The following is a 15,812-nucleotide window of genomic DNA, read 5'->3' on the forward strand; positions in this document are numbered from 1 at the left end:
TACACGCTTTGTCAACAAAATGTTACTGTTTGATATTGAAGCATATTTTGATTGATTGCAGCAGTGAAGTTCGAAGTGTACTGACTTGAACCTCAAAATAATGAGCAGCCACAGTCCGTCGCGTATCTCTGATATGTACCGCTCTTGGTGGAATCAAATGTGCCACGTCACTTGAACGCATCTCGTGAAAGTATCTATAGAGGAGAGACAAATCTCCAATCTTTCTTCGATGTTCCAAACTATCAAGGTTGCATGTGATGTTCGCGTCTCCAATCAGGCGAATGTCTCTTTTCTGGATGAAATCCAGCAGCTTTAGGGTATGCTTAGATATGGAGCTCCATACATGAGAACAATACTCCAAAGAAGGTTTGATCTGAGCTTTATAAAGCAGTAAAAGTGGCTGAGGTGTGTATAGTCATCTGGGTCGGAACTGTGGTCCAAGCTTTTGAGAAACATCCTTTGCAATTTCAGCTACATGATTGTGCCAAGAAATATTGCAGTCCATTTTAACCCTCAGGAAACTTATCGAAGTAGAAAGCGGAATTTTCATTGAATACATCTCGAAAAGTGGATAAAAATCTCGAATTTCAACTTCCGTTTTGTTATCAGTGGACAGAAATACGTAAATCACATAAAAACTTTGTCATAAAGTAGCGTGAACCGAATAACGAATATTTACCATCATTTTTTATTATTTTCACACTGACATCAGAAAAAAATTATTCAAATTATGTTACATTCCATTATATATCAGGATCCCTTTGATGTCAACCTAACATCTTCCTCAAAGCAATTCTTCAGATCCCAATATACCTGGAGATCGAACCAGTGACACACTATTTGTATCCACTGAAATACGACGTGTCAAACAAATATAATAGTGCCATTATTGTGTCGAATTTTTCAATACCTTGTCGCCTTGCGCACATCTCCGAAGCCATCTTCCGAGATAAATACAAGTAAATTTCGTCATTGTGGTCCCGAATGGGTGAATGGGCCCGAGATTCTGGTTCAATACAACTGGCATTGTGAGATGTAAATGATGGATCGAGCCGCATCATCGAAAACCAATCTCCGAGGCATTCGCTTGGCACTCGCTATCCACTTTCTGAATCGGGTCTCATTGTTTGGGGCCTCCTTCTTTTCATTCATTCCGTCCTCATTGTGGTCTTATAACGTACGGCCGAGAACATGTGAAAGAGAACAGTGACGTGCCACGACTTTAGAATTGTTGCGTGCGTAACATTTCTGGAATATTGATTTAGTGCGTGCGACAGCGATAGCTTGAGGTCCTTTACGATCCAGTGGGACTTTTCCTAGTTTTTGAGATGTTACTTACTCTCCATTATTTCAGACAACGTCTCAATCTGTCTCTTTCAAGTGTGGTATTTATGGTGGAATTATAAGATTATATTTAGACACGTAATTGGCGAAAAATTACGCCACTCTAGTTGAGGATCACTGAAGAATCTCTGATTATCCTCGCTTGGATGCAGGCAGATTGAGATTCCAAATGAATCTTAATGAGGGTATTAATCCTTGAGTCACATAATAATTCAAAATTTGAAATACCGATGGATGTTCAATAATTAACCATACAGTTCGGTATTTTCTATACAAACCAAGTCAAACCCTTCATTTTCCTGTTTGACAATTGTATGAGTAATTGTATTTGAAATAGTCTGTTATAGCTAAATCACAAAAATGAAGATGATGTTACTGTTTTGAATTCCTGGATTAATTTAAATTGACGTTTATATGTATTAGTTGCTAAGATAAGAATATAAATAAAGTATTGTTTTTTGACTCGAATTTAAAAAGATTATCAAAAATCAGACATTCGGCCTGATATAAAGAAATCTTATACATTTTAGGTAAGATTAATAATTACCAAATGGTCGTCCGAGCCGGATATTAGAGAATCTTATACATTTTAGGTAAGATTAATAATTAACAGATGAATTGCAAACTAATACACTCCAACTTGGCATAGACACGGAAACGCATGCACACACCACATATACACTTGAGTTAAATAATCATTAACTCTGTAAAAAGCATTGAAACCTAAAAAATATATTTTTTTCTGTTTCAAACCTCTCTAATGTTTTGCTATTTTTCATTTCAGCTGGTTAAACATTAAATACACGAGGACATGTGCAACATTGGGTCCTTTGAGGGCAACCTCGTGATAGCGAAATTTGATTTAATTTTTTTACCTAGTGTTCTGTATCTGTAGACTAGGGAGAGTGAGTGTCGGGAGAGTGTAGGGGAGTGTAGGCACAGTGAGTGCACTTAGACCACATGTGACCGATTGTACATACTCCCGAGAAGTTGTCCCCCTAGGTCATTGTCCATCCTGTCCTTTCCAGGAAGGTAGACAGGTCACTGGGAGTCATCTCCTTTGTATGTAGGCCAATACTTGCCGAACACACACTCTCTTATTGACGATAACTCCGGACACATATCCTGCATAGAGGTGTGTCCATTAGTCTCATAATATGAAGGTGTTTCCTTAGTTGACAGTGTCCAGTCAGTAATTCTACTGTTAAGCGTAGGTTTTTTCTGGTCATCTGGCCAGGAGTGATCCTGGTGAACCTGGGAAGCTGTCCTGGGAACCTGATCCTGCATGCTTTGATTCCATCGCATCTCTTTAGGGATTGAACATAGGTGTGACGTTTGGCTAGTTCCGTAATTGTCAAAGTCATCAGGCCGTGGGTGTCACTGGGTTCTAAAATTCTTAGTCCAGCAACTTCCTTGGCTAAAGAGTCAGCAATACGATTACCTTCATTCCTGCCGTGCCCTTTAACCCGCCTCAAGATAATGTTATTATCTACCGAGGCTTGGGCCAAATCTTGGTGGCACTCTAGTACTGGTCCTGAGGTAACACGTGGTCTGTTCAAGGCAAATAGGACCTGTCTACTATCACTGCAGATTGTTATGTTTTTGATAGAAATTCCTTTCCTGGTTATTTCTTTTGTGACAATTGATATACCAGCCAGTTCTGTTTTAACCACGCTGATATTTTTTCCATTCCCTACTTAATCCCTAGGCTTAGTGATCTGAAGTTAACTCCACATCCTGAGCCTTTATTGGTTTTTGAACCGTCTGTATATATGTGTATTGCATTTTTAGCATCTGATTCTGTGTCCTGTATTTTGTAGGGTTTATTAAACACAAACCTGGGTTCAATTGCATCAATGGCTGCCTGCAGCAGAGGTTGCGCAGTAAGCGCTTCTCGCCGTAGGCTTAGCCTTCTTCGACCCATTCCTACTTCGAGATTTACACCAGCCGTGAGCAATCGTAACATGGCCATTAAAGCAACCTCCTTAACGTACAAGTCCAGAGGGGTCAGACCATTGACCCAGTGTTAATTGTATTAGCAGAGTCTATTGAAGGAAATCGACTCTTATTTTGAAAAACGTAGATACAAATTTTCATCATGTACAAGCAGGGTAAAGTCAGTATTTTTGAATTTTTCAATAAAAGTTCACAGGACTCTATTTACCTTATACCAGTGATACTACTGATGATGTTGTATGTATGTCTTAGATTTCAAACAATAAAGATCTGTCTACTATAGGTAGAAAATTAGTCTTGTTAGATGATGAGGGCCAAGTATATATCGACGTCAAGTTTGCGCCATTAATATCGCCAGAGAAGGGCACGTTATCAATTATACGAAATAGTACAAGAGTATTCGAGACCGGGACTGAGGAAGGACATCGTGAGTCACATGCTTACGAAATTGTCGAAATTCTCCAATTTCACCCTCATTTTCCGAACTACACGGAATGGGAGTAATTAAATGGGTACTTTATGGGTAATGGGGCCCGAGTAGAATACAATAGACCATAATGGACGGAGGCAGGAGGTGCTGTTCGCACAGCGAGTTAGTGGGTCTATGCGGGAGACATTATGACTATTTCTATTGACAGGACCGTGTTGAGAGTATTTAATAAGGGCTGGACGTGTTGACACTTCTTACAATTCTGGTCTACAATTGAATACATTGCATGAAAATCATGTGATGAATTTGAGGTCAACAGAAACTTTCTGTAGCAGTTGACGTATTCCTTTATTTAAAAATTATTTTCCGTAATTTTGTTATTTCTGTTTGCATAAAACCAAGGAACTCATGTTCATACATGAATGAATTTAACAAAAAAATAGTCAAATCATGGAACCAAAAACATTGAGAACGGAAAAAATATTCGCACCAGTTAGCACCCTTGATCGCATGCTATCATTTGTGTATGTGATAACTATATAACAGTACCATATTAAGGTAGTCATGGAACTACATATGAACAGAGCAACACCAAACCGTCATTTTCAACACCTCGACACGTGTTACAATCGTAGAGTGATTATTTTCAAGAGGAAGATAAACTGTCGTCCTCTTCCTTTTGGAGATGATCGCTCGGTGATTGAAATACGTGTCGAGGTGTTGAAAATAACAATTCTTCATAATAGTAATTTACGCAATAAGAACAAAAACTACTGTTTTATGGGTTCGAAGACAAAATTTTAAGTTGTCGCGTACACTAATTTTTTGGCAACCGTGTAGAATGACTTGTAATAAATATTGAAATTCGAACAGAAGATAGGTACTAACAGTAATATTCCAATTCTTATATGAAAATTCGAGCAATTTCTTATATTGAATGGATTCAATTTGTTCGAAGTGAAATATTTAAATGCCTTTTGGTTGAAGTCAGAACAATAAGGTATCTGTATCTGTACAGTAGGGAAGGTGAGTGTAGGCCCACAGTACTTAGACCACATGTGACCCATTGTACATCCTACCGAGGAGTTGTCCTCCTGGGTCATCGTCCATCCTGTCCTTTCCAGGAATCTGGACAGGTCACTAGGAGACATCTCCTTTATATCGGCAGGTGTGGGCCAAGACTCGCCGAACACACACTCTCTTATTGACTATAACTCCGGACACTCGCATAGGACATGCCTGGCTGTTTCATCTTCCTGTTCACACATTCTCCATAAAGGTGTGTCCACTAGCCCCATATTATAGCGGTGTTTCCTTAGTTGACAGTGGCCAGTCAGAAATCCTACTGTTGAGCGTAGGTTTTCCTGGTCATCGCCAGATATTTCTTCAGCGCCAGCTTCTCAGGGTCGCCCAAGGTGATCCTGGCAAGATAGCATTCTTTGATTCCATCCCATCTCTTTAGGGATTGAGTATGGTTGTTACGTTTGGCTAGTTCCACAATTTTCGAAGTCATCAGGCCGTAGGTGTCACTGGGTTCTAAAATTCTTAGTCTAGCTACTTCCTTGGCTGGAGAGTCGGCAATGCCTTCACTTCTGTCGTGTCCTTTAACCCACCTCAGGATAATGTTATTATCTACCGAGGCTTTGACTAAATCTTGGTGACACTCTAGTACTAGCCCTGAGGTAACACGTTGTCTGTTCAAGGCTAATAGTGCTTGTCTACTATCAGTGCAGATTGTTATGTTTTTGCCATACATTTCTTTCCTGGTTATTTCTTTTGTGGCGATTGAGGTACTACCCAGTTCTGTTCGAAACCTTCTATTTTTTTTATGAAAATTATATCAATTACTAATATTGAATGGATTTAATTTTTTCGAAATGAAATATTTAAATGTCTTTTGTTGGAGTCAGAACAAGTAGGCAAAGTACCAATAGCAAAACAATATATGAATTTCCATAAATAATCGAAAACTGACATATACAGTGCTTTTCAGATAAAAGTATCCACCTTTAATAACTTTTGTAATACTGGTATTTAGGAAAAATCCAAAAACACGTCAATTTATGTTGGAAGGGGCAAGCATTATGGCTTATTTAAACTTACTGGAAAAGCCACCCCCTCACCCCTAGCATCATCCTTTTTTTTTAAATTACTTCTCATATTTTTTATGTAAAATTTGGATACTCCTCTTTGAGCTGATTTCAAAAATGTATAATACTTGTAGGTTAAAGTAGTTAGTTTATGAGATAAACAATTTTTCTTTCAATAGCACAAATTTTACTTATTTTTTACTTTCACCTTATTTGCCTGTAATAAAATGGGTTGTACAACAGTTCAAACTCTTCAATCTTTTTAACTGTGCTATTTATTATGAAGTTACAATAAGTGTTCAAAATGAGTACCATTCACTTCCATACAATGGTATAATCTATTTTGAAATGCCTCTCTGACATTGCTTAATACGGCTGAATTTAATTGTCGACATTCATTTTCTATCCTCTCTCGTAAATCATCCAGAGATTCTGGTTGGGTAGCATAAACTTTTGTTTTTAAATACCCCCAGAAAAAGAAGTCTAGGGGTGTTAAATCCGGTGACCTAGGTGGCCACTCCATCATCTGCCCTCTTCTATCTATCCAACGAGCGGGGAATGTTTCGTTTAAAAATTGTCGGACAGGCATAGCATAGTATGGGGGAGCTCCGTCTTGTTGAAATACCAGTAAATCTTCGGAAAGGTTATCATCATTTTCTATTATTGTTGTAATACGTGGGTCAACCCCTTCCCTGAGTAACTCAAGATATGATTCACCATTTAAATTTCCGTTGATGAAGAAAGGTCCGACAATGTGGTCACCTAGGATACCACACCAAACGTTTGGGGATGTTGTGTATGGAATTCACACATAATAATTGGATCACTTTCAGCCCAATATCTACAATTATGCCTATTTACTAAGCCATTTAATGAAAATGAGCATTCATCAGAAAAGCAAATATTGTTTAACAATTGTGGATTGTTATTGATAAATTGCGTCATTGATTCGCAAAACTCTAGACAACGATCAAAATCATCTTCAGTCAACTCGTGCACCAACTTAACTTTGTATGGGTGGTACTTGAATTTATGTAGAACTCGGAAAACTGTAGAAGATGAAACACCGATCGCTCTACTTATTGTTGACAACGATTGGGGTTGTTGAGCCTCTAAGCTGACTTGCCCTAAAATTGCCACTTGGATTGCTTCGTTATTTACGAGTCCCTCTCGCTTATGCACTTTATTGCAAACAGACCCTGTTGTGGTAAATTTCTCCATCAGTTGAATTACATACTTATGAGTTGCATGTCTTCCGTCATGTAATTCGTTAAATATTCTAGCAGCAGCTCTTGCACAATTATTATTTTGGTAGTATAAACCTACAATTTCAATTCTTTCTTGCAAAGAGTAAACCATTTCAGCGAAACAAAATAAATAATGTATCAAAGTACACTATCAATAGTGACTACAAATTCTAGTTGACAATTTCAAATTTTAATAAAAAGTAGAGGTTTTTCTTGTTTGGATTTTTGAAGTAGAATAAATAGCACAGTTAAACAGATTAAAGAGTTTGAACTGTTGTACAACCCATTTTAGTAGAGGCACATAAGGTGAAAGTAAAAAATAAGTAAAATTTGTGCTATTAAAAGAAAAATTGTTTATCTCATAAAGTAACCACTTTAACCTACAAGTATTATACATTTTTGAAATCAGCTCAAAGAGGAGTATCCAAATTTTACATAAAAAATATGAGAAGTAATTAAAAAAAAAAGGAATGATGCTAGGGGTGAGGGGGTGGCTTTTCCAGTGAATTCAAATAAGCCATAATGCTTGCCCCTTCCAACATAAATTGACGTGTTTTTGGATTTTTCCTAAATACCAGTATTACAAAAGTTATTAAAGGTGGATACTTTTATCTGAAAAGCAATGTATTTTACATATATATCAGCACCCAAAACAGTATTTCAGTTATTCACTTCATAACTCAAAATTGAAACTTTGTTTTCATTATTATGTATCAGTAGGCAATGATAATGAATTTTTCATTTGACTTTAGTTCAATTTTTATCATTGCTAGTCATTCCTTTACTGTTGTTATGAAAAAGTATACCTGATTGTAGGGAGTGCATCCTACAAAACTTCGAAACAATAACTACTCTCCATACAGTGAGATAGGTGATCATCTCGAAAATCATGTGTCCTGAGCAGACGCAATGAGGTGAGGATGATAGCCTTCTGCATTTGTTTGGACAAGATTTCTGCCCTATTGCGCCAAGCTGGTATTATATCTTGAGAATCGTGATCATTCCAACAAGCACTTCAACAATTAGAAAAACCATTTCAATAGATTGGTCTGAATGGAGTCTGCTGTGTTCGAAAAGTAAATATGGAGTTTCATCCGTCTTTCCTTTTACTTTCGGATTATACTCGCTTCATCCGAAGCTGAGAACAACACTTTGATTGTTAAAAAGGGTATCAGGCACAATAGCTTATATCAGCCTGAAGGTGGGGAATGGATAAATACAGTTCTTCTGCCTTAATGCAATTCTTATGCCTTGAAGCATTAAGCAACATCGATGTCCGTAAGAGTTCCAAAGAGTACTGTAAGAGTGCCGAAGGTGGTCATAGAGCTCTCTTAGACTCGTATTATCCAGATGTCGAATGCATAAGTGTCATTTGTGCTTTGCGGCAGACTCTGCACGTGGTGCTAGCAACCTCTATCTTCGACTTGGAGAACGCAAACTTCAGATATTTGTTTTGGTAAATCAGGGCCCTTAATGTTATTGAAAACCACTTGCATTGGCTCATCCTTGTATTGCCACCTCAGTGCCACGTGCTGATTTAAAGTGAACTTTTTGCTGAATGGGTTCCAACTCGTTGACAGGGTTGTGATCACCTCTTCCAGTGTCTGAAAGTAAATCAAATTCATCAGCCGCTCGAGCATATTTCTTGAAGAGAGATATGCTCCAATTCCATTCATTATCATCCCGTTGTGTAGGCAACTCCAAGCTCAAAAGGCCCAGCTAACTCAATATTAGGGAAAGTATAACCGTGGAATAGACAATGTACCACCATTATCATTATTATTGCTTAAAAATTGATTGTATGAAATTCTTCAAGCTATTGAATTAGTGTCATTTGAATCTGCCTAGATGTAGCAGAGCATGGAAACTAACAGATTGTAGTTTTGGTCGATTTCCGGGTTTTGCCGTGTTCTTTAGTTACGACAATCTCCAAACGTTTCAAATGCAACTGTGGCAGTCATCTTCAGTGGCGGGGTCGAATTCCTTTTCGTTTGGAGTTTGCAACCAAAGGAGACCACGGTAAAACCCGGAAACCAATCAAAACATTGACGTCAGCCGTGAAAGCTTACATTTCTGTAACAGATTGTTTTTTGTTTCTATATTGAAGTAACATCAGTAAGATTTACTTTGTTTCTCCAAGTGTTGTACATCAAAGTTGACACTGGCGCCTCAATGCGAGAACTGTTATCCGGGTTGTTGTTCCCCCTAACACACCCCTGTTACCATAGTGTTACTTTTCCCATCTGTCCTTCATATTATAATAATATGAATTTGATGCAAGAACGAATGACATCATTTTTTATTATGAGGGTTCGTGGGGCCGAGCCATTATTATATAAAAAGGGTTGTTGTTGGTTTATCTTAATAACTGATTTGAATAATGATTACAGTATTTATTTTCTGAAAATTATATCTGGGACAGTGTTTGTTGACGTTGTACCTGTCTGTCTCTCTGAAACGTGTTTGTGACAAGGGAAGGGAGAAACTTTTTTTGACTTTAGTGAATGAATAATTTTATTAATTCTGTTGAACAGTTCTGTTTCAATGCATAATATACAAGAACAATTGAAATAGTTAACCAAATTCTCTTGGTGATGAGTGACTCGAATTTGTATGATGATAATAATTTTCTGAATCAAATCAAAATTGGCAAAATGATTGATCTTCTTATGGGGGTACAACTATTCCTTCATTTTTCTTCAATTTCATTTCCATTTCTATTAAAGAGATAAAATCAAACGAAACTTGAAACTCGTTAACTACTCAGGCACTAAAATACTTGTAAGTACTTGTAAATTTATTGTGTTTTGTCTGTTATATATATGTTACAATGTTACAAATAACTGAATGTTATCATATCCTGTTTACTGTTTTCCTTCACTACATGTGCTAAAAAGTTTCGGGCCTGACACATAGAGCGACTGATTCATCATTTTTCGAAAGTGGTTATTTTTTTCTTATGGATCACTGGGATCATGTTTTTCAGTTCTTGAAAAATGTGCCTAGTCCGGTGTCAATATGATAAATTGAGTCGAAGGAGGATTATCTAAGACATAATATTTTCATTGTTATCTGTGAAGATCATTTTTTAAGGAAGACGACGCTGAAGAATCTTAGCAAAAATGTTTTTTATCAATCAAGGAGTTGATTATATTATTCCCTAATTTTTGAGCTGTATGAGAGCTGGGAGTATTGTTGGGGCGATGGATCTCAGTCGTAACTAATCTGTTCCATACTTTTTCCACATTGCTTCTGGTTTTTGAGTTAGTATCGGAACCAGCGATGAATGCCCAGTTGATTTGAAGTGACATACCTAGCAATGTCTTCATTATATCAGACACTTTCATTGTATCTAAATCTTCTGCTTGAGTTGGGTGAGTAGATATATCGGTATTGGAGTCTTTAGGAAAGAGGACTATTTTCTCTCATGATGATCATACTGAGTCACTCGTCTGGACCAAGTATGAATGGAAATATGAGATACTGACCTTCAAGGAGTTCTTCAAAATTTGTAGTGGTTAGGGGTAATCGTTTTCAAGTGTTTCAACACCATGAAGGAACATGAAAATCTCTCTTCATTACAATTTCGGCCCTTGGATATTCCTCTTATGTTCAATTTATCATGAGAGATAGGTTCTCAGAAAGATCATCGTAACCCAAACCATGTGGCCCTTTTTTGCTCTTTACTAACTGGAAAAAAGTTTAGGGGTTGGTTACAGGTTTGGTTTTGTTAGTATTATAGATCACTTTGTCATTGGATATCTGTATTTTCTAGAAGTACTTTCAGTAGTGTCAGCAGATAAAAAGTTCTATTAGATAGTAGACTGCTATACCAACAAGAAAATGAGTATGTTGTTTCATTTTCTATAATTAACTGGTTTCTTCAAACTCTGAAACGATAATGCAGATTACGTAGACAATAGTATAGGTACATGCCTCAATTTTGGTACAGCAAAATGAAGAACGATATTTCTGCAATGGTGAAAAATTTTGAATTTTCCAGAAGAACGGAATAAAAACTGAAAGATATTAATTTCATGAAGTATTTTGTACTACTAATAACAAACACAATAATATCTTTTCATAAATGAATAAACAATTGAAAAAACAGGAATATAACTTGCCTCTTTCAAAAACAATATTGAAAATCAATCTTAATCAAAGTTATTGCAGTGAAATGAAATCAGAGTAGAATAAAAATTTATGGTGTGGCCTCCACGTGCATTAATAACAGTTTGGCATCTATTGGGCATACTTAAAAAAAGATTGACGATATTTATTCATTGATATCAGTCCAAAGCTCTAAGGCACTCCAAAGCACTAAGATACACTGAAAAAGTTGTTGCCTCGTATGGAATGCCCTATGTTGACTCAACAAGTCTTCTTCTCATTGGACTCCATACATGTTCAATGGGGTTGAGATCAGGAGACTGCGCTGGTCATGGTACAACAGCAGTATTCTGGATTTGGAATTCGCGTACTAGTCTTGTTATGTGGCGTCGTGAATTATCCTGCATGATTTGGAAATCAGCCCCAAGTCTCGGTCCAGACCTACCAGCTCTGTACTATCACCGCACCACTTTGATAGCCGTGCACTTCCTGCACTGCGATGAGACAATCTGCGTTTCCAAGGCGTCTCCATAAACTAATCCTTCTGGAATCTGGATAAAAACTAAATTCCAATTCGTCTGAGAACAGCACAGAGCTCCATTTTTGGCGGGACGCGGAGTGGTCTACGAGAGTTTAGTCCATACTCATGGTCATGATCGAAGTTTGTGGTTCTTGTATGGCCGGTATGTCGCTCTCTCACATCTCCAGGGTCTCGGTATCTTTCACGACTGTATAATACACTTGCTTCAGTTAATAAAGGCCTCCGCAGTAGCTCTATGAGTTTGGCCAGCTTTGACCATTCCAATTGCTCGTAATTGCTCTTCACCTGTCAAATGTCGTGCTGCACATTTTCAATAAGTGATTCAATGAAACTATACTTTGTATGTCTAACCAACAGAGTGCTCTAAAACATTATCATGCACAGTGCACGTGTTTTCATAGACAAGACTGCTTGTGCAGAGTCGCACTAAGAATCGACGAATTCTTTTTTAATAATATGCGGCTGATTATAGGATTTCTTTATGTGGAGTGTAGGAACACAAATCAGCATTTTCTTCAGCCGAATAAGTACTTGATATTTCAAAAATTTTAAACTTCAAGATATCGTATATGTACACACCACTGGCGTTGAAATCACCACTGCGACCCTGCCCTACATGAATGAGCTCCGCCAGCCGATTGCAGTTAAATCTGATTGGTCAGTGTGAGGAAACTTGTTTATTTCACCCAATAGATGCAGATGTGCGTGGTTATCATGCTTTGATCACGTATCTATCATTGTTTGGGTTACTTTGTTGGTTGGATGGACAGGGTTTGATAAGGCATATCGTTGTTTTGTATTTTCGAAACGAAATTCATGAATGTACATTTCATTAGACATTACAAAAAATTTCTTGTATGAATTTTCGGGAATATACCAGGTGTTCCTGAAAAGCTACATTAATTCTAGACTTCTTTGTTGTTCGAAACATTATTATGGCATTGTTCAAGAAACTAATCGTCTTTTCCGAGAACTAATCTAGTTTAGCCAAAACATGTCATGAAAAATGATGAACAAGGGTTCAATTAAATGGTCAAACTAAGTGTGACGTCAAGAGTCGGTGGAGCTTAGCGAACTTTTCCAAACAATTCAAAAATGCATTGAAATTGTCATGAGAGCTTCTTTCAACGAATGTTTAACAATTGTGGAGCACAAATAAGCCTTTTCAGTTATAATTTCACATTTGCAGGACCATTTTATACCTACTTATATCAAGCAGCGACCCGTAAGTAATTATTTCTCAGTTATATTAGCTTCTGAAGTATTTGTTAGGTTATGTATTGAATGTTTCTATCATTATTAAGTTTTCATTTTACGTTTGAGAATTTATAAAAAAGATCTTCAAATAATTTGTGTTGAAACAGCATTTTATATGTTATTTTCCTTCCGTTTCAGATTTCTGAACTGCAGTAAACATGGTTATGTGTTTCGTTCCTGGTTGTAAACACTACAGTGAACAAAGGATTTGTAAATTCTTTGGATTTCCTGCAGACCCAGCTGACAGAAGAAAGTGGATTAACCTCATAAGGTACCTGATCACCATACTTAATACATAGATGAAGCATTTTATTGTTAAATTATTTTGCAGGAGACAAGATCGAGAGCCATCAAAGCATTCATCAGTTTGCAGTTGTCACTTTGTTAACATGGATAAAAAAAGAGACCAACTTTATTTGAATTCAATGTGAAGAGAAAGTTCGACTTAAAATCTCTAGAAAAAACGGTATGTTCACATGAATGAGAAAAGATATTATATTCTTGGATTCAATAACTTTGTTTTCAGTAAACGAACTGTCAAGGCAAAAGAGGTTGAGGTGGAAGCAAGAATATAAGTTCAGAAGCAGCAGGGCCTTCAGAAATATCTGAAACAGATACTCTTGCCATTCTAAATCTGTGAATGGTTTCATTTCCACATAGATACTTTTGATTCCTTTGGTGAATAAATATATGATTTCACTGATTGAATTATTTGAATTTTATTCACTATTTACAGTAGTGGCCGTAAAAAAAATAAATACTATCTATTACAACTGATCGATATGGTTTCCATTATTTTGAGCTTGTCCCCAACAGTTACTATATTCAATACTATTACAGAATAATTGGTGAAGGTACATTCAGAATATTTATTACATATATCTGATACACTTTATCTTAACATGATTATCTGGGTATAATTTTATATACTGAGTCAAGTTTCAGCTGATGTAAGATTGTGTGTAAGTTTTGGCAGGTACTGTTTTATATAAAAATCTTCTAGCAGCGATAAGTATTCTGCCTACAGTGGATCACATTCCTTGTCCGTCACAGATATATTGTAGTGTCCAAAAAGAGCTAATGTGGCGATATGATGACATTTTATTCCTCTAGGACAAGCACAATTTGCAGATATGATATCTTCAGATTTATTCAGTGTGATCTGCAACAAAGATACTATTCGGTAAAATTGGAAAACTTTTACATGACATACAACTGCCAACAACATGCTAGTTTTTATCTTTCATGGTTGCATGAACTCCTCCTCTTCCTCTTATCATCTTCAAGTCAGCATCAAACTGCATACTTTTCACATTTTCAGCCTTTTTCATGATTTTATTATTATTGTCGAGTAAATCATTTATAGAGGATAGCTTTAAAACATGTTTTGAAACCATTCTATATCTGAAATTTGAAACAATTAATGTTAAGTAACTATATTTCAATTGAAAAAATAACATAACCTCAACAAACATAACAATTCTGGAATTTTCATCAAAAACGTTACCTACCAATGGAGGTTTTTTTCAAAATATGTATCAACTAACTGACACCAAATCAAAAATGTACGCGAATGTCCTTATTAGCAATGCAAGCACATACAATAAATATATAAATAATTTCTTTTGGCGTTTTATCATGTAAAATCAATTTGTTTGGAAAAGTTCGCTAAGTTCCGCCTACTTGTGACGTCAGGACTTAGGAAGTCTATTGTCAGCGACTTTTTGATCGCTTGAGGCTTATCGATCACTAATCGAGATTATTGATAAGACAGCTATAAACCCAACATAATATAAATTCCCGCTCTCAACAGTAAAAGTCACTGCCACTGCTAGTATTTATACCGTATCCCTAGATCTCGACGTATATTTTTATAGTAAAGTCCGTTTTATTATACACAAAACCCACATAATTGTTCATAATGAAGAGCCATACTGATGGAAGCACATAAATTTTTATAGCCCGCAGTCATAAATGACTGTCCGAAATATGCATAGATGCTTTAATGGCTGTCGGCGTTATCATATAAATACTAATTTATTAATTAATTGAAATATCTTGTTCCGTATCATGATAGTGAGTTTGGACAGTGGGTTTGTCAGGAGTAATTTATAATTATTACGATGAGAGATGATATCCTATTTGTGTCTATAAAGTTTCTACGGTTCGGTTTCGAATTCTAGCTAATTGGTCCGGTTGTTGCCGTTGGCAGCATTATTTAGATGCGCCATCGCGGACTACTTTTCAAGTAATAATATACAAACAGCTGGCTTTACACTTCGATATAATCGATGTATCTATAAGTGTTTTGGTGTGTGGTTTTTTATTGCTTGCCTCTCACTGCGAGGACTCAGTTATGGAATGTTCGTTCAACACAGTAATAGTTGAACTTCTACTCGAAAACTGTAACCCTCAGAATAGGTTTGGCTCTGAAATACTTTCCTGCAACTTGGGAAAATCAAGAAGAACTCAGCAGAGGCTTTGAGCCCGATCAGTGTAATCTGTAACATACAATACTGTTTCATATTTGTTACAATATGAAATAAAGCAATTTGCAATGCGACGTTTCGCTCATTAGATTCCATTATCAAAAACGGACCTCGAAATTTTTTCATAGATTGTTGTAGCCACTGTAACTGTAATTAACCTTCAAATGAAAGCTGTTGAAATTTCATGTTTGTAAGTTATTATGACTTTACATTTGTTATCCTCAAAACAATGGACCAAAAACAATTCCGTGTTTTAATTTTACACTGCTTCTTGATGGGAAAAAATACCCTTCAAGCGAAGCAATGGCTTGAAAAGTGTTACGAGGACTGCGTTACATCAGAAATAAA

General features: G+C 36.6%; 1 protein-coding gene and 1 long non-coding RNA gene across 2 annotated transcripts in view; one reads left to right on the top strand and one right to left on the bottom strand.

Moving 5' to 3' along the window:
- LOC111509230 (uncharacterized) overlaps positions 1 to 15,812 on the bottom strand; it is a 277,993-nt gene that overhangs the window by 199,892 nt on the left and 62,289 nt on the right. The window lies entirely within an intron of this gene.
- Positions 12,432 to 13,677, top strand: LOC141480752 (uncharacterized). Its single transcript, XR_012464536.1, has 3 exons — positions 12,432 to 13,246; positions 13,307 to 13,441; positions 13,502 to 13,677. It is a non-coding gene; the product is annotated as an uncharacterized lncRNA (long non-coding RNA).

Source organism: Leptinotarsa decemlineata, unplaced genomic scaffold, assembly GCF_025532065.1.
Source record: "Leptinotarsa decemlineata unplaced genomic scaffold, Ldec_3_MD MMD2_tig00000008_RagTag_RagTag, whole genome shotgun sequence".
Taxonomy (NCBI): domain Eukaryota; kingdom Metazoa; phylum Arthropoda; class Insecta; order Coleoptera; family Chrysomelidae; genus Leptinotarsa; species Leptinotarsa decemlineata.